Source organism: Urocitellus parryii, chromosome 8, assembly GCF_045843805.1.
Source record: "Urocitellus parryii isolate mUroPar1 chromosome 8, mUroPar1.hap1, whole genome shotgun sequence".
In the NCBI taxonomy this organism is placed as follows: domain Eukaryota; kingdom Metazoa; phylum Chordata; class Mammalia; order Rodentia; family Sciuridae; genus Urocitellus; species Urocitellus parryii.
In genome coordinates this window covers 122,819,889-122,844,465 of record NC_135538.1, presented here as the reverse complement: position 1 = coordinate 122,844,465, position 24,577 = coordinate 122,819,889, and the positions used below count along the sequence as shown (strand labels likewise).

Sequence of the window (24,577 nt, the reverse complement as noted above, 5' to 3'; positions counted from 1 at the left end):
AGTAAGTTTAAGCTGCTAAGTTTTGGAGTTTTATCTCACTTTCTGAATATTCCTCTCACTTCCTTCTTCTAAAACTAGGCTAATACAATACAAAAAAAGAGAGCAACAACTAAAATCCATCATGAACCTAGATTTAAAAATCTACACAGAATGCTTGGAAACCAAATTCAAAAGCACATAGAAAGCAATGTACATCTATCTATTCACACTGGTTTTATCACATCATGGGAAATCAAGGTTGGTCTAATAATTGGAAAACTAATAAAATGAAAGTCGAAACCCATATGTTCATTACAAGGGATATAGAAAAAGCATTTGTCTAAATTCAACATAATGTTACATGATAAAATCTCTAGCATAGTCAGAAGTAAAAGGAGCTTTCTCAACATGTGTAAGGACAGCAATTAAATTCCTCCTACAAGCAGTTGTCTGAGGAATGAAAGGCTCAATATTTTCTTCCTGAATCAGCTACCAACCAGACACATATGATCTCATCATTTTTTATTTAACTTTATTCTGGATGTCCTAGTTAGTTTGAGTCAAATAAAATAAAATCTTACAAATAAAAAAGGAAGAATATTTGCAAGAAGCATAAACATTTATATTGAAAATTCTAAGAAACTCCCCCAAATTCCTAGAATAAATAACTCAATTTAGCAAGGCCACAGTACAAAAGTTTAACCAAAAATAAATTTATTTTAGTATTCTAGCAATAAGCAATTATAACATGAGAATTTTATATCCTGCACTTATAATAGCATCAAACACCGTTAGTTAAATGAAATTCAGTATCCTGGATTGGGTTCTGGAATAGAAAAAAACACTGTCTTAAAAAATCTGATGAGGGCTGGGGATATAGCTCAGTTGGTAGAGTGCTTGCCTCGCATGCACAAGGCCCTGGGTTCAATCCCCAGCACCAAAAAAAAAAAAAAAAAATCTGATGAACTATGAATATAATCTACACTTTAATCAGATAAACAAAATAATGCTAAGTTGTTAATTAAGACATATATGCAATATCATGGAAGATATTAGCAGGAAATAAACTGGGTGAAGTTTAAAAGGTAATTTGGTGTACTATCTTTGCACCTCCCTGTAAATCTAAAATGAATCCTAAAATATAAATTTAAGAGTAAATAGAATACTGAGTTATAAATTTTATTTCAAATGATGTAATTCATTTACTCTAAATTACAAAATGTTGCCAAGGCAAATAACAGAGATATAAAGGGGATAGGAATATATTATGCTTAAAGTTTGGAAAAAATCAGTGTTGTTAATATGAATATCTTGGCAAATTGAATAGATTTAATAGAATACAAACAAAATTCTTACAGGCTTATTTTTCAATTGCATTTTACTTTAAAATTTTATAGAGAAAGGGATTAAGAAATGAGAGTGAGTTGGTTGTCCATCAATGTGAAAAAATGTCTGAGATAAAACCATTTTAAAGGAAGAAAACTTTATTTTGACTCATGATTTCAGAGGTTTCTACCCATGGCTGATTTGCTCCATTGCTTTTGTGCCTGTGGTTAGGCAGAATATCATGCTGGGAGTTTGTGGTGAATGAAATGTTCACTTCATGGCAATCAGAAGGCCAGCAGAGAAAGAGGAAAGGAGCCAGTGTCCCAATATCCACTTCAAGCTCACATCTGCAATGGCCCAACTGCCCTTTACAAGGCCCCACCTCCAAAGGGTTTCCCCCTCATCTGAACAGAGCCACAGGCAAGTTAAGACAAGGACTCTGGGACACATTCATGATTCCAAACTAAACACTTTTGAAAAACAAGAACAAAGTTAGAAGACTTAAAATATTTTATACCAAAATCTATTGCAAAACTACAGTCATCAAAACATGACCTCACATTGGTGTAAAAATATACAGAATACAGTACAGTTAAGGGACCACATTTTTATTATCAATTGTTTTTTGACAAAGATACCAAGATAATTCAATGAAGAAAAGATGAGGCTTCCAACACATGTTTCTGGAACACCTGGATATCTATAAGGGAGAAGAAAATGAAGATCCATCATTTCCAAACATTATGAATGAGGGTCAAATCACAATGAACCCAAATGTAATAAAACATGGGGGAAAGTTTTTTTGATGAAGTGAGCAAAATTTTTTAACTACATGAAATATAAACAAAAAACATAAAATATATATCAAATAAGTGATTAAATGACTTAATCATGATTAAACATAACTTTCGATGAACATGATAAAAAATAAAAATGAAAACTACAGGAAGGGAGAGAAATGTTGTAAGACATATATTGGAACGAGTGGTGGGAGGGAAAGGGAGAGAGAAGGGAAACTGTATGGAAATGGAAGGAGACCCTCAATGTTACACAAAATTACATGTAAGAGGTTGCAAGGGGAAAGGGGGGGGAAACAAGGGAGAGAATTGAACAACAGCAGATGAGGTAGAGAGGGAAGATGGGAGGGGAGGGGAGGGGGGATAGTAGGGGATAGGAAAGGTAGCAGAATACAACAGTCACTAATATGGCATTATGTAAAAATGTGAATGTGTAACCAATGTGATTCTGCAATTTGTATTTGGGGTAAAAATGGGAGTTCATAACCCACTTGAATCAAATGTATGAAAGATGATACGTCATGAGCTTCGTAATGTTTTGAACAACCAATAAAAAAAAGACATATATTGGAAAGAAGGTCAATATCCACAATAGATGGGGAACATTTACAATTCACTAATAAGACAACCCTTTCCTTCACAGAGGCAAACAACAGTTCACAGGAGAAGCTATGCAAGTCACTAGTAAGTACTTGAAAAGATGCTCACCATTACCAGTCAACAAAGAAATGTGAATTACAACAACAAGCTACCACCTCACATCAACTAGAATGGATAACATTTAAAACACTTTTCAAAATACTATGTGGCAAAAAGACATGGAAATCTCATGCATTGCTGTGAGAAAGGTCAAAAAATAATCCCAATTTGTAAAACAGTATCACAATCTCTGATACAATTAAACATATACTAACATATGACCTAGCAACCCCATTCTTAGTCATTTATCCAAAAAAAAAAGAGAAAAATGTCTAAACAGACTTACATTCAAATGTTCATAATGAGTTTATTTATAGTTTATGTTTATACTGGATCCAAAGTGGCAATAACCCATTTGTTTATAGACTTTTTCAGTAGATAAACCAATGGATAAATAGCTTTTAGTAACAATAACACAAATAGAACATTAATATGCACAAAACATGAACGAAGCTTAAAAATCTTGTTCTATACAAGACTACATACTACATGATTAAATGTATATGAAATTCTAAATATTTGAAATTACTGTTACAAAGAAGATCAGTGGCCACCCTGGGCTGGGGATGGAGGAGAGACTCAATAACAAAGGGGTGTCAGGAAGCTTTTAGGGCCAGGGTTGGTAAGAGCACATCTTGGTGCTCTTGGTGGTGATGACAGGATAAACAATCACCAATATTCATGTAAATTTGCTTCCAGATTAGTGGATTGTATTTCATTTAAACATCTTAAGAAACAAAAATGAGAAAAGAAGGCAATATAAATTCACTTTTCAATAAATAAAATTGACAGGATCTATGTAAGCAATTCTTTGCCACAAGTAATTTGAAATGAAGTTCTTCACATGAAAGAAAAGAATGCTAACTGGTAACTCACACAAGAGAGGAATAACAACAGACATAATGAGAGATTTGATTTTGATTAAATGTCTTTACATTGTTTTCATGCTTATCTTTTCCAGACCTTATTGTTTTGAGAATCTGGGGTTAGAAAGTCCTCCATTTCACATCCTGCCATGTGGTGACTGTCCTCTAGATTTGCTGAATATATCAGACTCACACCTCAAACTATGGATGCAGGAGAGGAAGAGCACGGAGAGGGAGTGGGGGTGGGATCCCACCTCAGCTTGCTGCTTCCTCTCCCTTCCTTCCTCCACACACCAGGGACATCAACCTCCCCCAAACTTTACGACCTCAGAAGGTCTCCATGAGGGAGAAATGGGAAGCAGTGATGAGATCCATGAACTCAGATACCCAGAATCACAGACAGGAAGTACTCCTTGATGTCAGCCCACCCCTATTCCTGATGCAGCCTGAGGGTTTCCCCAGTAGAGTCTGGGATGTGCAGAGTGGACTTAGAGCACTCTTCCTCTCAGTAAGTGAGACAATCAGGAACCATCATGGTGGGACAAAAGGAGGGGACATGAAATAAATCCCTGGGTGCAGTAATTTATCACCCTTTTTCACATGGCATGTTGCTTCTCTGCCTTATGTTTTTCCAACTGATCCATCATGAGATACTGATAAAAACCACAGAAGCAGAATGTTTGCACAAAGTGAAATTGTTACTGGTGAAAAGCCTATATAAACTCTGTAGCTTAGACATGTTCTTAGACTATTTAAAATTAATTAAATTTGGCAATAACACAACTGATCAATATATTGTTAGTTTCCTACAACTTTACTGAGAATAATTCATCTGAAGTGTAAATTATGATAATGGTTACCTAGGTTATTTTCAGGATCTTGAGGGCCACTTTAGCTGAATAGAACCAATTCTTCACTTGGGCCTGAAAATATTTGATGGGTGACTGGGATGGGATGAATGGCACATGGTGGTTCCATTCCCAATTTTCCAATTTATCTCAAAGTCTACTCAGCTCTGCATGTAAAAATGACTGCCTATTGGAGCTGGGATGAGTTTTCTTCTCCCCAACTTTGGTGCTTTTTCAGCAGCTATGGCAGTTCCAACACATAAAGTTCTTCAGTCCTATCAGAAGGCCCAGAATGACCCACAAGGCCTGGATGTTGACACAGAACAATGGCACCAGCTACAAGAGTACAAGGTGACCATGGCCATCTGGTGCTCTGAGTCTCATGCAAGAAGAAACATCTTTTGGAAGTGTGCTCCCCTGGCCTGTGCAAACTACCAGATTCTAGTTCCCCCACCCCACAGAAAATCAATAAAAGTTTCCATCTCCCTTTGCTCAGAGAGCCTCTGGTCCCTCAATCCGTTATTCCTCCCTCCTGAAAGTCCTGTCATCCCTTTGGCTGAAGTTCCAGTTGAAGTTTTGCTTCCTACTCCTGCTTACTTGACTTTATTTTGGTCCTCCCCCCCACCAATGAGGATTTCTTATTTTAACCCAATGGCTCTTTAACCCTCTTCCTTCAGGACTAAGCTCAATATCATCTCTCAGTAAAGCCAATGCTGAGGATAATTATGAAGATTACAACCATCTCCCTCATCTTTCCTGCCTTCAAGTTTTTCTTTAAATCATTCTATTTTTCATCACTCCTAATTTTTACTTAAGGTACATTTTTATGTGATGTTTGAGTTTTCCATCTCAAGGTAAATTCCACCAGGGCAGCAATTTTTGCCAAGACTTTCTTTGATGTATCCCGGTTACCTGGAATAGGTCCACGCACATGGTGGTTCCATTCCCAATTTTCCAAGAAATCTCCATACTGCTTTCCATATTGGCTGCATCAATTTGCAGTCCCACCAGCAATATATGAGGCCCCAACTTTCTTAATAAGACTCCTTTGGCACAGAATTAAAGTAAAGAATCAATAAATGGAATGGACTCAAACTAAAAAGTCCTCTTCTCAGCAAAAGAAACTATCTGTGAGGTGAATAGGGAACCTACATCTTGGGAGCAAATTTTTACCCCTCACACATCAGATAGAGCAATAATCTCTAGGGTTTATAAAGAACTCAAAAAGCTAAGTACCAAAAAAAAAAAAAAACAAATAATCCAATCCATAAATGGGCCATGGACCTGAACACACACTTCTCAGAAGAGGATATACAATCAATCAACAAATATTTGAAAATATGTTCATCATCGCTAGCAATTAGAGAAATGCAAATCAAAACCACTCTAAGATTTCATCTCACTCCAGTCAGAATGGCAGCCATTATGAAGACAAACAACAATAAGTGTTGGTGAGGATGTGGATTTCATTAGTGTCTATTGATGACCATTTTCTGTTCCAGGAGGCAAACTAGAAGAGCACACTGCATTTAGTTCCAATAATATCTTCTTAAGGCTCCTCCACGGTGACACTTTCTTTGATTTTCCTCCCTTTTGATGACCTTGGTATTTTTATGACCTTAATTTTGAATGACCCTTGACTTGAGTTTGGTTGGCTGGGCTATAGGTTTGGGGAGACCACAGAGCTGAAATGCCATTCAGCACAGAATGTCAAGGGCACTGCCCTCTTGACTCATCCCAATGCTGTGAACTTTCTTCACCTAGCCAAGTTGGAGTTTCCCATATTTCCCCTGTGATGCTCCTTTTCTGAGTTTCCCCTTTTCCATATGGAAGTCTTTGGAAGTCACTATGTGAAGCCTACACTTATGAGGTGTTCTGCTATAAACATTGCTTGCAGGTTTTTATTTGAGCATGTTATTCAAATTAGATGGATAAAGACCTAGGAGCATGATCACTGGGTTGTACAGCAAGTCTGTTTAGTTCTACAAGAAAAGGTCAAATATCTCCCATCTTTGTTGTAACATTTTGCATTCCTGCCTGCAATGAACGAGTGTTCTTGTTGCTCTAGGTCATCATCAGCATGTTGCATTGTTTTATTCTTAATTTTACACAAATATGTGTGTAAATGTATATTGTTGTTTGAATTTGCATTTCTCTAATTTCCCTTCATACACCTTTTCATGAAATTATATGTCATCAGTAAATCTTCCTTGGAGAAGTGTCTTTTCAGACTTTTGTACATTTCCCCCTAATTTATGGTTGGTGCATGAATTTTTGCATATTTGTTCAGGCACATGAAATAACAATTTAATTTGGTTTGCCCATTTTATTTTAATTTTTTTTTTGGTACCAGAGACTTAACCCAGGGTATTTAACATACACAGCCTTTTTTTTTTTTTTTTAAATTTACTTTTAACCCATAGTTTTGAGACAGGATCTGGCCAAATTAGTTAGGGCCTTGAGAAGTTGCTTAGGCTGACTTTGATAATGTAATCCTCTTACCTCAGCCTCCTCAGTATCTGGCATTATAGGGTAGCACCACCCAGCCCAGCTGTTTTGCCCCCTTTGAATGGGGCTTTTCCTTTACTGATCAGTTTTTAGGGGATCACTTCTATAGTCTAGATATAAATCTTTTATAAGACATGTCATTTGCAAATATTATATCCCAGTCTGTGGCCTTTACCAAGAAAACAATAATGATGGACTTTTGTTTTTAGGCAATAGAGGTGAGACGTTACTATCTGAGATGGTTTCTAGGTGGATGACCCAAGGGACAAGGGATGATTTTGGGAGAGGGGAGCACCATAAATAACTTACCTTTGTGTATTTTTACCTCTGAATTTTATTGTTTGTGTATGAAACCTGCACAAACAATTCTATTTTCAAAAGTAGATGCCATAATCATCCCTTACACTTGTAACACCATTGACACATCATCTCCTGATCATGGACTAAGACTAGGTGTGTCATAGGCTATGCCATCTCTGTTTGTAAAAATACACTCTAGGATGCTTGCACAATGATGAAATTGCTTAACAATTTACTTTTTATTGGTGTATTAAAATTATACATAACACTTGTATACATTATACCACAATTATATATGTTCATAACTTGATCAGTCTCATTACCCTCGATCTCCCCTTTCTCTCTGCTCCTCCTTTCTCCTGATTCTCTTGCTCTACTGGTCTCTCTTCTATTGTTATTTTGTTTTTAACTTAGTTCATTATACTTATATATGAAAGCAGGATGCTTGTGGAATGCCTGCAAATGGACAGAGCATATTTTGGTAGATTTTGTTCCTTGTACTTCCCCATGTCTGCCCCTCCTTCCTTCCTCTCAATCCCCCTTTTCTACTCTATTAATCTCCCCTTCTATTTTCATGACATTCCTTTTTATTCTGTTTAATTTCCTCTTGTACATATGAAAGAAAACTTTCACTCCTTGATTTTCTGAGTCTGGTTTATTTCATTTGGCATGATATTCTCCAGTTCTATCCATTTATTAACAAATAACATCATTCTTCTTTATGCCCGAGTAAATGTCAATTATGTATACATAGCACATTTTGTGTCCATTCATCTGTTGACACACACCTAGGCTGGTTCTTTAACTTGGCTATTGTGAATGTGCTGATATAAACATTGATATGCATGTTTCAATACAGAATGATGTTTTTAGTTCTTTTGGATAAATTCCAAGGAGTCAGAAAGTTGGTTCATATGTTGGTGCTATTCCTAGTCTTTTGAGGAATTTCCATAACTGACTTCCAAAGTGGTTGTTGGTAATTTGTAGTCCCATCAACATTTTAAGTGTATCTTCCCCCGGCCTCTGCATCCTTTCCAGCATTTATTGTTATTCATATCCTTGATGACTGCCATTCTTACTGGCATGAGATGAAATCTCAGTGCAGTTTTGATTTGTATTTTTCTGATATATATATATATATATATATATATATACACACACACAGACACACACACACATATATATATATATAATATATGTATACATACATATGTAATATATGTATTGTCAAATACACATACATATATTTGTTGCCATTTGCATTTCTTCTCTTGAGAAATATCTGTTTATTCTTTTGCTCATTTATTGACTGGGATATTTTATTTTCTACTTTCAAGTGTTTTGAGTTCTTTATATATTCTGGATATTAATCCCCTGTCAGAACAGTATCTTGCAAAGGTTTTCTCCCATCCCATATATTCTCTCTTTATACTTTTAATTTTTTCTTTTGCTGTGCAAAATCTTTTTGATTTTAGGGCTCTTGTTCATCCTTGTTTTTTATTTCTTGAGCTTTAGGTGTATTATTCAGGAAGCTGAGGCCTCAGCCAGCATGTTGGAGTGTCGATCTGTTTTCTTCTAGTAGTTGCAGTGCTTCTGTTCTAATTTCTAGGTCTTTAATCCACTTTCATTTGATTTTTGTGCAGGGTGGAAGATCGAGAAGTAGTTTCATTCTTCCACATGTGGATATCCTCTGGATTTAACTTCTGCCTTACTCAGTGTAGTCATAACTCTTCCCCTCCTTCATGGGTAGCCATGAAAATATGCAGCCCTCTGGATTATCTATCCTTACTTGTGACTTGTTTCTCTGGGAGACAATGAAACCCTTAGATTCCTTTCTTGTAACAAATCTTGGTCTGTCTGTATTGAGACTATCATTAGTTAATAAACTTTTGGGGGCAGGGCAGGAATTGGACCTCACTCAGAATGGAGGATCATAGCTAAATCTGATTTACATTTTTGGCACAATTTGGGTTTTTCCCTTAGGCTTCCATATAGGAACCTCAAATTATTTTCCTTCCTTTTTACAAAACAGGCTAAGCTGTAGAATGGTATTAAATTTATATTTCTCTCTGATGGCCATGATTCTCCATCAGAGGGTTTGTATTGATGCCATGCTTGGCAGCAGAAGAAAATAAGGTGCTTTTTTGGGGGGCATTTGTGGGTTAAACTTGACCCAATTTTTCAGTATGCAGGCTAGTGGTGAACTTGGCATAACTGTTGAGATCAAAGCTCCTATCTGAATATGAGAAAACAGAACTCAGGCACCTATGCCAGAGAAACTGTCCACTTTGTTAGGGACGTCTCCCTAATGAGCTTCTGATGGTCAGAAAACTCATGTGTCATTTCCCATTTTCTCCTGAATCTATTGCTGCATCAACAGCTAGAATGAAAGTGTCTCTGTTTGCTACATGTCAAAGACCCTGGAGGATCTAGACTTGGTGGCATTTACTGGTCTCCTCCTAGCCACTGTGAAACTTCTAAGTGTGATACCCTAAATCTCCCTCTATTAAGCAAGATCCAAGAGGTCTGTGCAAGGCCAGCGTCATTAGGGGTAAAGGCTGCAATAAAGAGCTTACACTTGCTGTGGGCCAAGGAAATCTCCAGAGGGCGAGGAGGATGTCTAGTGATTGTAGAATGTTTAATGCCTTTTACCAGAGGAACAAGGAAGAGGTCAATGGAAAGACCCAGGCTTTCCCTTAGGAACCATTTCATGTAAAATGTCCTTCTCTCAATGTGGGGGTGTGGGGGTGGAGAATGAACAGATAGAGAGGAAAGTGTAGTAGACTCATACAGAGGCATATATGTCATTGGGACATTTGCTTAGCACTGCCTAATCGATTGGTCACCACAGGATACCCAGAAGGCTGTCAGGAGATGGGATCAGGGGAGAAAAGCTTTTGAGATTCATCAAGAAGTGGCCTCCGCCAGAATCTCTCAGCTGCTTCACTCCTTTGCTCAATTCTTCTCATCCAAAGGTAAACCATGGTTAAGAAGCCACTATCTACTAGCACCAGACATGCTCCAAGCCAGAATAGGAGGGTAGGAACTGGCCTTTGCAGAGCCCCATATGCCTGACCCACCGGGAAGGTGAATAGGAACCATACAAAGCCATGAAACCTTTCACTTGAGTTTTAATATTGGCAGGTTGTACTGATTGCATTTAAAGGCTGATAGGTACCCCAAATTGTCCTCCAGAAAAAAAAGAAAGATACAGAAAGATGCACCTCAGAAAGACATAAGTTATGGAGGAGCTTACCTCAGTGATGATCTCGGATGAGTTCCCAAGCTGATACTGGTCTTGGAGATCAGGACCTGGTCCTTGTTCCCTAGTGTTGAAGATTAAACAGGTGAGAAATGCTGAGGCAAGCATAGAAAACAAGGTTTATTTAAGAAAGTGGTAGAGACAGACTTCTTTGAAGAGGAGGGACCCCAGAGGTTGATGTCCACAAGGGAGGGTATGCCTTGTCCTTTAATAGATCCCAGAATCCTTTGTTAAAAATAAATTTTATTTATACATGGAGACAATATCTTCATTTTGTTTATTTATTTTTATGTGGTGCTGAGGATCAAACCCAGTGACTTAACATGTGGGAGGCAAGTGTTCTACCACTGAGCTACAACCTCAGAGTTATAATCCCCAGAACCCTTTTTAATTATTACTTTCTCTTTCTTCTCCATGCATGTGCCTAAGAGCAGGGACATGGAGGTTAATTGTTAGCAACCCAGAGTGCTCAGGAGCAGGACCACAGAGATTAACAATGCATTGTCCTCTCTTTGATGACCAGTGATAACCAATCCTCATCCTCTCCCAACCCACCCCCTCATACCTACACTGGCTGCCTGATCTTCACCCCCTGCCTCAGTTTGTTGAGGAATGTGGCATTTTCCATTCCCTCAGGCCAGGCAGGTTTACACAGGCAGATTGCTTTTTGGCAAAGAAAGCATGTGGAAGCATGGGAAGAAGATTACCTCTACATAGGGAAGAGGGGTGGGAAGGAAAGGGAGGGAAAAAGGGAATTGCATGGATGGTGGAAGGAGACCCTCACTGTTATACAAAATACATGTATGAAGATGTGAGAAAAAAAAAAGAATAGCATTACCCTACATTAGGTAGAGAGAAGTGATGGGAGGGGAGGGGAGGAGAGGGGGGATAGGAAGGATGGTAGAATGAAACAGACATTATTATTACTGTGTGCATATATGTGACTGCATGATCAATGTGATTCTGCAACCTGTACACTCAGAAAAATGAGAAATTATATCCCATCTGATTCAAATGTAAAAAAGAAAGAAAGAAAGAAAGAAAGAAAGAAAGAAAGAAAGAAAGAAAGAAAGAAAGAAAGAAAGAATGTGGAGGGCCAGCACAGAGGGCCCATTTAATAGAATTACTCTCTTAACCTTGTGTTCATACTATCCTCCTCTATTTGTCTCCTTCCATTACTTCCCCACTTCTTACAACTAGAGGATAAAATCCTTTTGCTTTTCACTAAAAAAAAAAAAAAAAAAGAATTTAAGAATGAACTGCAACATAATCCCATCACATATCCATGCCTGAAAACTGTCTCTTCCATCTTCCCACCAGTGATGATGAAGCCAGAATTAGACAGGCTGTCATAGGTAAACCGAGTCAGGTCGGGTCAAGGAGGCCAATTTTGAGTGAGTCTGGGAAGTTGGAGACTGTCCCTTGAGGAATCTTATCAAGAAACTGCCCCTGCTCCAACCTGTTGCCAAGGTAAACTGTCCCATGAATTTCCCCTCTCTACAGGGAGCTATAAGGTTGTTAATATGTCTTTGTCTACTCCATCTGGCCCTTCCCCCTTCAGCCCACCTATTTCCCACCTTTTGGCCCTCCTACCAGCATTCCTGGGCTTAGTCACCTATGCGGGAAGGAGAGAGATAAGGGAAGAAGGCAGGAGCAAAAAGGAAGCCTAGGACATATAAAAAGGGCATAACACCTTGTTTCTTGGGATGCCATGATCCCCTTCTTCCTCGTGGGAGAAGTCTATGTTACCCCTTTTTAAATAAACCCTGCTTCATATGCTTGCCTCAGCCTGCTTCTCTAATGTTCAAACTTCAACATGTGGGGAAGCAGGACTCTGATAACCAGCCGTATCAATGATGGAAGTCTGTTGCTCTTGCAGTCTGAGGCCACCTCTACACTTGGAAACAAGATTGTCCCTTCCACACAAGGTCACAATGGTTCCTGCCTTCAATTATACTGCAATATCCCCCATTACAACTGAATACAACTGAACTCGGCATAAAAAACAAAAGCCCTCCATAGAAATCCACCACCTGATCTTATGTCTCCCTCCACTTAGTGCCCTATTTCTCTGATACATATTATAGAGTGATGTCTGAGTCCCTTCTCTCATATTGTCTATTTAAACATTGAAATTTTTCCTAGTGAAACATGGAAAGCATTTGAAAGGTCAAATGCTTCCGTAAGTCTAGGTATAAAGACAAATAACCTCAATCTTCCATGCAGTCCTATTTCTTGATCCTCAAAGGCAGCCTGCTTTACTTCTTTCACCTGTTGCTTTTACTGTTACCTCCATACCATTAAATAAAATTATAATAGGGGTCCTTCTCTAAGCACCAAAAACCCAAATAACCCAGTCAATAAATGGGCCAAGGACCTGAATAGACACCTCTCAGAAGAGGATACAAAATCAATCAATGCTGGGTTTCTGTTCTTGAGACTAAAAAGCTCAGGGGTCACTCTAGTTAAATTGGGCTAATTGGGCTGCACAAAATAACCACACAAGAAACACAAATACCTTTTTCTATGGGGTTGCTGTGACAGCTCCTCTGATCGTAAAGGTCCACAGGAAGGGTCACATACACTGACCCCTTTTATTGAGGAGAAGCTATTTAAATGAGGCAAGGGGTCAGATTTCAGGGGGCTGAGTCTATCTTCATGATGTCCACTGTCATCAGGTTGACTGACACCTGGGTAGGCCACACCCAAGGGCACAGTAAGAGAAGGAGACATACACAAGGCACTTCCATGGAAGATTCTATCCTAAACAGGGCAAGGGGTTATATTACAAAGGAACAGGTGAGTATAGCTTCACCCATGGGGCTGTAGCACGACACACCCATGCAAGAGACACTTACCCTCGAACCCAAGAAGGGTGGGTAAAGCTCTGCCACATTTCTGTGACTGAGCACCTCAGCACCCAGCCAGGGAGTGTGACTCAGTCACAAGTAAGGTTGATCTCCCACAAATCAACAAATATATGAAAAAATACTCATTGGGCTGGGGTTGTGGCTCAGCATTAGAGCGCTCGCCTCACACGTACCAGACCCTGGGTTTGAACCTCAGCACCACGTTAAAATAAATAAATAAATAAAAATAAAGGTATTGTATCAAACTACAACTAAAAAATAAATATTTAAAAAAATGATCATCAACTCTAGCAATCAGAGAAAAGCAAATCAAAACTACTCTAAGATATCATCTCACTCCAGTTATAATGGCAGCTATTATGAAAACAAACAACAACAAGTGTTGGCGAGGATGTGGGGAAAAAGGTACACTCATACATTGCTGCTGGGACTGCAAATTGGTGCAGCCAATTTGGAAAGCAGTATGGAGATTCCCTGGAAATCTGGGAATGGAACCACCATTTGACCCAGCTATTGCCCTTCTTGGACTATATCCAAAGGATTTAAAAACAGCATACTACAGGGACACAGCCACATCAATTTTTATAGCAGCACAATTCACAATAGCTAAACTGTGGAGCCAACCTAGATGTCCTTTAGTGGATGAATGGATAAAAAATGTGGCATTTATACACAATGGAATATTACTCAGCATTAAAAAAAAATCATGGCATTTGCAGGTAAATGGATGGCGGTGGAGAAGATAATGCTAAGTGAAGTTAGACAATCCCCCAAAAACAAATGCCAAATGTTTTTTTTTCTGATACAAGGGGGGTGACTCATAGTGGGATAGGGAGGGAGAGCATGGGAGGATTAGATTTATTCTAGATAGGGAAGAGGAGTGGGAGGGAAAAGGAGGGGGAAGGGGATTAGCAAGGATGGTGGAATGTGATCGTCATTATACAAAGTACATATATGAAGACTTGAATTGGGTGTCAACATACCTTATATATACAAACAGAGATATGAAAAATTGTGGTATACATGTGTATTAAGAATTGTAATGCAAAAAAAGTACAGGTATAATGGCATAAATCAACATGAACACACTTTATAAACAGAGATACAAAAAATTGTGCTCTATATGTGTAATAAGGATTGTAATGCATTCCACTGTTGTCGTGTATTTTTAAAAAATAATAAAATCAGTAAAAATAAATAAGGGTCCTTCTTAGTTTTTCAGTTTCAAGTTGCACTTTTAGTGGACAGCTTCCATTCACATGCCCCTATCCTCTCATTTTATAATTTTGTTGACACCAGTGTTGCTTACCTTATTCTGACTATGCAAATGTTACAATTGGGCTTGTGGATGTGATTACATTGAACAAAATTTAAACTTCCCTGCTTCCTTCATTTATTTAGTGTCTCTTGTACTCATGACTGGAACTTTCCCAAACTCTCCCCTAGGGTCTCTGCTATGGTTTGAATGTATGCCCCAAAGTTCATCTGTTACAAACTTGATCTTCAATGTGGTGGTGTTGGGAGATGGGACCTAATGGGAGATGGGTAAGTCATGAGGGTCTTGGCTCTCCTAAATAGATCAATATTATTATCTTGGCCCGTGCTGCTTTTTCTTGTCCTCTCTTTGCCCTTAACGGTCTACCACTCAAAGAAACATCAGGAGGTCCCTAGCCAGATGCCAGAGCCTTGACCTTGAACTTCCCAACTTTAATCTCAGTGAGAAAATAAATTTCTGTTCTTCCTAATTTACTCAATATATGGTGTTTTGTTAGAGTAGCCAAATAGACTAAAATAGTCTCCTTGAGTACATTCAAACATGTCCAGGATTCCATCATCTTGGACTTTATGAAGACACCTGTCCTAGAGCCCTCAACCCTGCTGGAACCTGGACTGGATGCCTGCATATCTGGGGTGAGGCTGACTTCCTGGATATCCTTCACCTCATGGGGGAACACTTGGTTTACCTCTCTTGTGCTGGCCCCCCTATTACCTACATTTCACATATCCCCTTTTCTTGGCTTTCCCCATCATTTTTGTTTCTCACATCATTTAGCCATATCCTGTAGGAACATGGAACAGAAAATATTGAAACCTTAAACGTCTGAAATGTCTTTAGGACACCCTAGGTCTCAGTTCAACTTCAACTTAGTACAGAATTCTGTGTTGAAAATATGTTTACTTGAAATGCACATGATATCGCTTCAACATTTTTGAATGTTCAAAGCTATTTTTCCTGCCTCTTGAAGTGTTCAGGGTATCTTATTTTCTACTTACTTTCTGAAATTTCACTGTAACTTATCTTGGCATGAGTCTGTTTTCATTTGTTTTGGGACATTCAAATGTAATTTTTCAGGACTCTAAATGCTGAGAAAATTTATTGAGATTTTTAAAATTATTCCTTATTCTCAATATTTTGGGATCCATATTGTTCAATTATTGGAAATCCTTTATTGATAGCCTTGTGTTCTTAGAGTTCTTCTGTCTTCCTTATCATTACTTTTCCAATTGTATTACATTTTTTCTGGTACTACTTTAATTATCATAATCAACTATAGAATTATTAATTTCTGTGATCAGTTTTTAATTTCTAAGAAGTTCTCTTTGTTTTCTTTCTGCATATAATTGTGCAAAATTCCATTATTTGTTCACAAATATTGTATTTTTTTACATTTTTTAGTAATTATTAGTAATAGAGGTAGTGGATTAAACAGAGAAGATGGTGCCAGTTGGGAACTCTCTACAGTTTACTCAGAGTATCAGTCCTCAAAGTGTAATCTGTGGAACCCTGGAGGTGCTCAGATTGTTGCACAATCTCCATATGATCAAAGATATTTTTATAATGTCACTAAAACATTATTTATATCAAAATAAACCTTGGCTAAATGGAAGCTAAGATACCAGTGTTTGATAGTAGTTAATGTATTTTTGAGCACCTTTTAACTGCAAAAAGGAAAACATGCCAGTTCACTGAAACATATCCTGGTTGAAGTGTTAAAAATCATGAACTTTATTAAATCTCCATTCCAGAGTCCACATTTCAAAAATGCTTATTTGACAGAATGGGAAGTACACATAAAGCACATCTGCTACATTTAAAAGTAGGGTGTTTGTGTCAACAAAAGCCATTTGGTGAATTGTATCTGCCCCATTTTTTTGAATACTATTCCTGTGTAAAAGAATAATTGATAGAGAAACTATTCCATAGACTTTAATATTTGGCCAACATTCTAAAAAAATGAACTCAACCTGTCCCTTTGAGATAATCCTCTGACACTTATATATTCAATGATAAAATGCATGCTTTCAAGAGAAAATCAGAATCTGGGAGAAGCTGATTCACCACTATCAACTTGACAGACTCCCAAGTATTTATAGCACTTTCTGGTGAAATCTGTAGTAATACCAACATATGAACTCTTGATTATTTGCACTTACATGTGTTAACACTAGAGGTCTATATAACTTGGATAAACAGTGCATGACTTTCAAAAATATGATGCATTAGCACAAGATTCATTCAATTTGCATGGTACACCCACAGACTTTAATGCAACAGAATATGAACTCTTCAATGATAATGTTTCAGGATCCATATGGCAAAGAACTTTTAGGAAGCTAACACTTGTTTCATTTTAATGAAGTATCAAACACAAATAGCCATAGTTATTGAAAATGTTATTAAAAACATTCTTTCTAGATATTTCTCTGAGGCTGCATTTTTTTCATTTCAACCAAAATCACAGGTTAAATACAGAAGATATTTTAAAATCACCTTTAAAATTAGCAGTTTTCTAATGAGAAGGACTTTCAAAACTGTAGACAGTAAAATGATCCAGTCTTCCAATTAAACCTTTTTTTGAAAAATTATTTCTCTTTGAAATCATTATTTCTGTTAACATGAAATTAATTATTAATACTCTGAAGGAATAAATATCTTTAAAATGGAATTAATTTCTAATATGGCAAATATCGATAGACATAATGCACATAAACACCATTACCTCTGGAGGGCACACTACACTTTAACAGCCTATGAAGATCCTGAAACCAAAACGTTTCAGAGGACTATTTACTCGCTGAGGCACGAATCAGGGGGACTGTATGACTTAGAGCGACTGGTATAAAAGGGTGTTTGGGGCAAAGTCTCAGGTCCCCATTAATGGCTCTCAGGGGGCCTGGGATGAGGACTCAGAGCACTGGGGATTCCCCTTCTCCCTAGTTGCACTTATCCTTCTCCCAACCTGGGCCAGGTATTCTGCAGGGAGACTGCTGCTGCGGCCCCAGTTCTCACTTCCATTGGGTGTCGGGCTCCTAGAGAAGCCAATCACCTTCTCCACGGTTCAGTTTTAAAGTTCCCACCCACCGGCCTGGACTTGGAATCCACCAAGCTGCAGGATGGGAGTGATGGAGCCCCCAGCCCTGCTCCTGCTGCTCTTGGGATACCTGGACCTGACAGAGACCTGCGCGGGTGCGTGCAGGATCGGGAGGGAAATGGCCTCTTGAGCCACAGGAGCAACAGGATCGCCTGTCCTGTGAGCTTGCGGGACCCCGAGGAAGCCTAGGACGCCGCGTCCATGCCAGTATTGACCCAGACTCTCCCCGGCGTGGCGCGACTCTTCCTGACCCTCCTCCCCTCCCCTCAGCCCCTCCCTCCAGCATCCCACCGCCGTCTTAGACCCTGGAGGCCGCTCGTCTCCGCCTGGTGCAGTCTACCTGGGACCCGGGTTGGATGCCCTGAGAAGGATCGCACAGGTCTGAGCCACTCCCGCCCCCAGGCTCCCACTCCTTGAGGTATTTCCACACCTCAGTGTCCCGGCCGGGTCACGGGGAGCCCCGCTTCATCTCCGTGGGCTACGTGGGGGACACGCAGTTCGTGCGCTTGGACAGCGAAGCCGAGAATCCCAGGGAGGAGGCGCGGATAGAGCAGGAGGGGCCGGATTATTGGGTTAGGAACACACCGAAAGCCAAGAACGCCGCACAGATTGAACGAGTGAACTTGAATAACCTGCGCTGCCACTACGACCAGAGAGAGGGCGGTGAGTGTCCCCAGGACGGTGTTGGAGGTCGCGACCCCTCCTGTCCCTCACGGTCGGTTCTCAGTCGTCCGGATTCCCTGGGCTACGGTTTACCCCAAGGCGACGGGACCCTCGGAGACCCTTAGAAAGAGCCGGAGGGGACTGAGACAGGGTTTCCTTTACAGTTTTTTTTTTTGGGGGGGGGGGACCTGCGAGGTGGGCAGGGTGGGGACTGGGCTGATCGCTGAATGAGGGGACAGGCTTTCAGACATTCCAGAGCTCTTAGGGCTGCGACGTGGGGCCAGATGGGCGCCTCCTCCAGGGTATGAGCGGTGAGCCTGTGATGGCAAGGATTACATCACCCTGAGTGAGGACCTGCGCTCCTGGACTGCAGCAGATGCTGCAGCTCAGATCAACCTGCGCAAGTGGGAGGCGGTCGGTGATGCAGAGCGCAGCAAGGCCTACCTGGAGGGCGCCTGTGTGGAGTGGCTCCTTAGATATCTGGAGATCGGGAAGGAGACACTGCAGCGGTTAGGTATGAGGGGCTGCGGGACACCTGCGCGATCTCCTGCAGATCTCTTCCCCCACTTCCCACAGGAGGGGAGGAAAATGGCACCCACTCTTCCCTCTTGTTCAGAGAAAAGTGAGTGGGCCTGGATTCCCAGGTGCTGTACTAGAGAGGAACTGAAGCCGGCTTTCTCTGAGGACATGTAGGGGATCTGGTCTCTCCCTGACTGGTGGGACAATAAATAACTGACCACAGTTCCCTGACAGCAGTCTTGGCACCGGGGACACACTGTCTGGTCTGTTCCTGCATAGTGTCTTTGGAAGTATGACTCCAGATCTTCCACATCTCTCAGTATCCATGCAGATCAGAACCTTAAGAACCTGTCAGACACCAGAAGTGTCTTACACTGGTTTGTCTCAGTCTGATTCTAGACCTTAAAAAAAAAAAAAAAGGAGATTATACCAGATGCTTGAGGTCAGTGGCCTAGGAGTATGTAATGCAAAAATATTTAAATTTCCATATTCTTCCTCTCAGACCCCCCCTCCCCAAAGACACATGTGACTCACCACCCTTAAGGACACATCACTCTGAGGTGCTGGGCTCTTAGCTTCTACCCTAAGAAGATCACTCTGAACTGGCATGAGGTGGAGAGGACCAGACCCAGGACATGGATCTTGTGGAGGCCAGTCTTGCAGGGGATGGAAACTTCCAGAAATGGGCAGCTATGGAGGTAAAAACCTGCTGGAGAGAAGCAGAGATATACATGCCATGTGCATCGTTAGGGGCTGCCTGAGCCCCTCACCCTGAGATAGGGTAAGGAGCGGGTGAGGTCCCAGAGCCTGTAGTCAGGAAAGCAGGAGGCTTTCTGGAGACCCTCAATAGGGGGAGAACTGAGAGCTGGTGGTCAGGCCCCTCACCTGACTTCCCTTCCTCTCCTAGAGCCACCCTTTCAGCTCACCATCCCCATCATGGGGATTGTTACTGGCCTGGTCCTCCTTGGAGCTGTGGTTGCTTGTGTCTTATGGAAGAAGAAAAACACAGGTAGGAAAAGTGCAGGGCTGAATTTTTTGTCCTACTAGTGGTTTCGAGTACCTGGTAGAAAGTGTGCCTACATTGTTAATTGGAAGTGATATCTACACATGTACTTACCCAGCCTAGATCCTTTTATATTTTTAAAGTTCATAGAAAATAAAAGACAGTTTTATCCCCCTGGTTTTTGTGGTGATGGGGACTTGATTCCCAGCATTTAGAGGCCAGGGGAACTTCCCTGCTGAGCGCAGACCTCCAAGAGAGCAGTTGGCTCCATCTATCACTTCTCCTTTCTTCTGATGATCCTTCTCTACATCTGCAGTCACAGTTCTGGACACATACCCAGTGACCAGGACTATGGGGCACCTCTCACACCTGTTTCCCACTTGTTTTCTCACTTGATATCTCCTTTCCGCAGAAGTGAAAAAAGGCACCTATGCTTCAGCTGCCTTAAGTATGATGAACAGTGATCCTTGAGACCTTTGGGGTAGTGTAGAGGGGAGCCATAGCAGAGCTGATCCATCCCATAATTCCACTAGCCACATCTCCTCTGGACTCTGACTAGGTTTTGTTTTTATTTTGCTCTGGCAATGACAGTGTACAGGGCTCTAATGTGTCCCTCACCACTTAAAAAGTGAGACTTTGGAGGGCCTGAAGAGACAGAGGAGTTGGCACCTGAGTGTATAGGGTGTATAGGGACTCTGGATTTTTGACATTCTGAGTGTTTAATGGGTTATTCAGTATGTTTCCACTTACAGTGACTGATATGAACTTGTTTGTATTACTTTCTTTTACAGTGTAAGAGAGCTGCCTCTTTGCAACTGAGCGATACAGAATTTGTCCCCCGTTTTCTTGCTGCTCCCTACAGTGACTTCAAGAGGTCCTGACTTCTCCTTTAGCAACTGGCACCTAACTATACCTAAAGTCTGTATTCCTATCATAATAGTGTGAGAAAATGGGGAAACCAGCCCATTCCTGTGCATCAAGACCCCTACCCACACTGTCCTGTTCTCTTCCTCAGTCAACTTTCCTATGTAGCAGATATGGGGCTGGGATGTCTCCATTCCTGATTTAGCTTTATGTTGCCCTGAGCGGCTGCTACCTTTGCTATTGAAAAACAGAATACGGATATTGGTTTGTATTTCAAATTTGTGTCATGAAATATATAGTTGATGGGTTAATTAAAAGAAAGGAGTAGAGTTGGGGATGTAGCTCAGTGGTAGAGCTCTTGCCTACCATGTATGAGGCACTGGGTGTGATTGATTCTCAGCACCACATAAAAATAAATTAAATTAAATTTAAAATGGAAAGGAATATTCCTAAAATTTCAGAGAGAAAATAAAACTAAAACCTTCCAGCATTCACCTGTTTGCTGTGCTCAGTCTGCTACAGGTTGGGGACAGGAGAAGATTGAAAGGAGCTACGAGTGGACAAGGTGGCACCCAGTCTGTGCTCAGTCCATCCTGGGCTTTGATGTGGTTACTCCTCAGCTGCATCATCTTCCCTGCTTCTTAGTCCTGTCCCTTCAGTCAATAGCTGATGATCCCACCAGGACCTGTGATGACAGTAATTCAGATATCACCAGGGCTGGTCCTGTCTCCAGGACTATGGACAAGGGAGGGCATCACGTGGATTAGCATTGGCTGAGACCTGAGTCTGGCCTTCTGCCTCTACCTTTTTTCATTTCTCAATTTCTATAGAGAATTATCCCTGTTTTTGTTAGTAAGTATGAGTTCTGCTCTCATTCTCCTCTGAGTGTATCTCACTTTTGACAGCAGCAGAAATCTATCATTGTCTCACAAAAACCAGTGTAGTTTCCTGGATTGTATTTTCCATCATTCCTCCAGTATTTTTAAAGGGATCAGATTATGGGAAGAGAGGAAAGTCCTCATGACTCTCATCTTAGATAAATTCCTCTTAGGGTTCCATCTTTACTACTCAGCAGTTTTACTGCTCTGAGTTCTACTAATCCTAGCACTTGTTCCATTACAATTCCTAGATGGATAGAGTCATAGAAGTTTCTGTTTAGTTGGAAAATATGACTCATTAGTCAAGGATCATATTTCCTGAAGAAAAGAATGTACTTGAGTCCTGTGGAGTGCAGGGGGGGGTGCTGGTGTAGAGAGAGGGAGGGCAGCACTTGGGAGAAAGGCCCAAATGCCTGAGACGTCAGTGTGAGAAGCCCTTGTGTTGCAGATGCCACAGCAGCATTTGTTATGAAACTCCATTAATAAAGAAAGTATCTCTAGAATGGGAAGGGCTGACACTGATCATTCATTCAGCTCTCATTTGTTGGATAATGACATATATTTTGTATCCAGGATACATTGGGGAACTGAAAACAAGCCAAAAGTGCCAACCTTGTGAAGCCTGTGTCTATAGGAAAGAGGAAGAGGACACATTCAAAGCACAGTAAATAAGGACAGTGTTCCTATCATCATAGTGTGAGAAAATGGGGAAACCACCCCATTCCTGTGCATCATGTTAGGTGGTAAATGCTGCAGGGCAGGTGTCAGAGTGGGAGTTTGTGGAAAGGGAAGATGGCTTTTTTACTATGGTGCTCAGCATGGGGCTTACTAGCTAGGTGATCTTTGAGGAAAGTTTTGAAGGACATGAAAACTTTTGTTATGTGGATGTTTTGGAGGAAGATCTTACTAGGAAGGAGGAAGTTGCAGTACAAATGCATCAGGACAGGGTCGTGTGTGTGTGTGTGTGTGTGTGTGTGTGTGTGTGTGTGTTCTGGGGAGAGCACGGATCTGGGTTGTCCTGAGCAGAGTCAGGGAAGAAGTACAGCCATAAGCACAGCCAGTCACTTAAGATCTGGAGGTTGACGGAAGGAATCTTGCATTGAGTGAGGCAGTTTGGAGCAAAGACAGAGATGGTGCATCTTTTCAAAATATCACTCCAACTACTGAGCTGAGAACTGAGTTGAGACTGGAAGACTAGCAAGGCAGCAGGGAAACTGTGGGGACCCAGTCAGTCCTATGCTGGAGATATCATCACCTCACCTGGAGTATAAGCAGGGGAAATTGTGGAAGTGATTGAAGGCTGCACATTTTTGAAGATGGAAGATGGACTTTACAGCACTTCCTAACGAATTTAACTGGAGTGTGAGAAAGAGGAAATAAGAAGAACACCCAAAATTTGTGACACTGTAATTAGAAAGGTGAGGTGTTCAAACTGCTATACCAATAGCTGATGATCAGACTGTTCTCAGCAGACCCAAGGACTTGATGTAAATATGCATCTTTTGCTTGATTGGTGTCAGTCTGGGGCAAGGTGTGGTAGAGGTGTCCTTGCTCACTCTCACTTTCTATATGTGTCTTGTGAGTTGGTAACAAACATTTCAAAGTCTAAGGCTAGTGCTCTTAGTACACTTTGAACTAGCATTACTCTAGACAGAATAGTATTTCAGCATCTTCCCTGGTGTTAGAGCCACAGCAGGAAGGTATCAGTAATTCATGCTGATTCCATTTTCAGTAATGTAGTTTTAAGGCCACTTCATACCCTTAAATCAGTGAAAAAAAAAGACATAAAATGGAAGACTCACCCAAAAGTACAGAAGTAAGAGAACAATTCCTTATCTCAATATATTAATGTGGCAGAAATTCATGTAGAAAATTGGCTCTTATTCCAAAGAATTTGTCCAATCTGGAAAAAGCTTTGCTATTTCTTACATTCAAGGTATATTCCTGTGTCAGTTTTCTGTCAGTGTAAGCTAATACCTCAGATAATTCAGTATAAAAAGGAAAGGTTGATTATGGTTCACAGTTTTGGAGGGTGAAGTCCATGACAGGCCCTGCCACTTCACACCTGTAATAAGGCAGCTCATTGTGTTGGGAGCACTGGACAGGGCAAAACCCTGGCAAAACACTCTGTTCCTGTCCAGAAGGCAAAGGAGAAGAAGAAGGGGCAGGTGTTTAACAATGCCATTCTAGGGTACAATCCCCCCCGCAACCTCAGGATGTCCCAGGAGGCCCCATCTCTGATGGATTTTATGGATTTTCTATAGCACAACCCAGGGACCAAGCCTCTAGCACATGGGCTTTGGGAACACTTGGCAATCATAATAAACACACGAGTGATGATCCTCAGAGATAGTTTAAGTAAGGAGTATAATGGGAGGTATTCTGGATTTCTGTTAAATAATATGGGAAACAAAAAGGTTTATATTCTCTGAGCAAGAAGTAAAAATATTTTGTCTCTCAGTCCTAAATTATTCTTTATATATTTACCTTATGTCAAAAAAAAAAAGGGAAGAAACACAAATGTTTTGAGAATTCAAAATCACCACTGTGCACACTGTTAGGTTTGTTGCCCTGATTGGCTTTCAAATTTTGGGTCAAATAACTTTAAAACTTGATTTTGTTTCATAGATGTCCTAGATTGACTCAAAATTTGAAGGTGTGTATAAAAATAGGATTCCATATTCAACCAATGTATCAGACTATTTACACAATTCATTACAAAAGGATATTAGATGCTTAGAGCAGAAATCTGTAAGTACAAGTGGAAATGACAATAGGATCAAAAATAAGTAGAAACAACAGATAGTAGAGTGGCTCATAGA

At 40.4% G+C, this 24,577-nt stretch overlaps 1 pseudogene; it reads left to right on the top strand.

Moving 5' to 3' along the window:
* Nucleotides 1–17,850: 17,850 nt before the first annotated feature.
* On the top strand, nucleotides 17,851–20,638 carry LOC113201538 (saoe class I histocompatibility antigen, A alpha chain-like; annotated as a pseudogene).
* The last annotated feature ends 3,939 nt before the right edge of the window (nucleotides 20,639–24,577 follow it).